The 1,689-nt window shown below is 36.9% G+C and overlaps 1 protein-coding gene across 1 annotated transcript in view; it reads left to right on the top strand.

Annotated features, from left to right (window-relative positions):
• The first annotated feature begins 1,531 nt into the window (after positions 1–1,531).
• foxf1 (forkhead box F1) overlaps positions 1,532–1,689 on the top strand; it is a 4,315-nt gene continuing 4,157 nt past the window's right edge. The window contains exon 1 of the mRNA XM_058751645.1: positions 1,532–1,689. This exon is cut by the window's right edge and continues 1,089 nt beyond it. The gene's annotated coding sequence lies outside the window, so the exon portion shown is untranslated.

The raw sequence follows: 1,689 nt of genomic DNA, 5'->3' as shown, positions 1-1,689 counted from the left end.
CCAAATGTTATTTGTTTGCACATCCAAAGGTGAAGAATTGTACCATGCTTTAGGTGGGCAAATCCATGAAACAACTAGAGTCGTATTATGTACATTTTGAGGATTCACGTTAACTATTCAAATCTTAATATAAATAGATAGTGCAAGTGAACAGGGCACAGTAGTAAAGGAGTGTTCAAACTAAAGGCCTTAACAAATGAACTCATCAACCTCAATTAAATGCAGAGGGCGAGCGCATTCTGGGTGGTCCATAGCGCTGATAAAAGTACGGGGCCCTTTTCAAGCCTTGAAAACAATACCTCTATCAGTGTGCATCCAAACCTTTAAGGGTACTGATAACAGAGATATACTCCTGAATGTTGACATTTCTTAGTAAAGCAAGTAAAAAAGTTGCTTCTAGGTTAGCCCCCATTAGTAACATTTGAAACTTCTGTGTAGGCTGCACACGTCTCAGCGGAAATGTGACTCACAGTGAATTCGTTATTAATGTATGCCGTATATTAATAAATAAATAAATAAAGTCTGCACTCTCAAAGCATGAGTGCTGCACAGAAATAAAAACATATACACATTCTCAGTAACTAAATAAGACTGAAGCTTCGATTTAGATATTGGATGCGGAAGAGAGCAAATAATCAAGATTAAAGAAAGAAAGAAAGAAAATTTCTGCAGCATACGGATAGACATCTGCATACCCCATGACGCATTTATTTTACTATCTTGTCCATAACGTTCACAATTAGGCAAATCAGTGTCAGTCTCAAAGCAAAAAATTTAGGAGGTGCAATATGTCAACTGGGAATGTTCGTGTGAACTTGCCTTCATGAAGCGATACAGCGGAATTTTGTATCAACGCAATGTTACCGAAAACTTCCATTCTTCCACAACCCAGGATTCTATAAATTTAAATGTAAAACTCAGAATGCGGATTCGGCTTTCTATGCTACACTACCGAGGCTTTTGGCTTGATTTGTGATTTGAAAAGCTCAGAGAGAGTGTTTATATCCTGTAGTATAAACATCTTGTCTGTGTTCCTGTCTATCTGGAAAAAGAAACAATTTTCTACCGATTGTGGGCTTTTTAAAGTGGTGTTATTTCTTAAAAAAATAACTTACTGCATAACACGATTTTGCAGCATCTGAACTTCCCCAAAACCCGCTCTTTTTATTTATTAATGTGATAATGATTCAAAGTTCAAAGTATTTAATGTACAAATTACATTATTGAATTAATCATTTTTATCCCATTGATATTATTAAAAAGCCCCAAAACGCGGTGATCATAATGTTACGATACTAAGTTAAATTTATTATTGGTTTATAATCATTTTGTATTGTGCAAAAAAAAAAAAAAAGGATATGCTAACGTGCACTGAATATGCTATTTTATTTACAATAAATAAGACTATAAACGCGCGTCACTTAATAGTGACATAGTTGTGTAGATGTCGGTGAAGCCCACCTCAGCAAAGCTGACAGTGGGAGGGACACTGGGCGGCCCCTAAGTGACTCTGACGTGCTCATGCTCAAGAGCCTGAGAGGAGCTGATGGAAACAGATAAGTAAAAGCTCAATCCCTAAAGAAAGAACAAGAGGACAGGATCTGAAGCCGAAAGAATCTCTTTTCCCTGCAGTATTCAGTTGAATGGTGCGTAGTACTATCACAGGAGTAGTGCGCAATCAGGCATAAC

Source organism: Onychostoma macrolepis, chromosome 18 (assembly GCF_012432095.1).
Source record: "Onychostoma macrolepis isolate SWU-2019 chromosome 18, ASM1243209v1, whole genome shotgun sequence".
In the NCBI taxonomy this organism is placed as follows: Eukaryota; Metazoa; Chordata; class Actinopteri; order Cypriniformes; family Cyprinidae; genus Onychostoma; species Onychostoma macrolepis.
The sequence above is the reverse complement of the archived record's forward strand: the minus strand, read 5'-3'. Positions and strand labels throughout refer to the sequence as shown.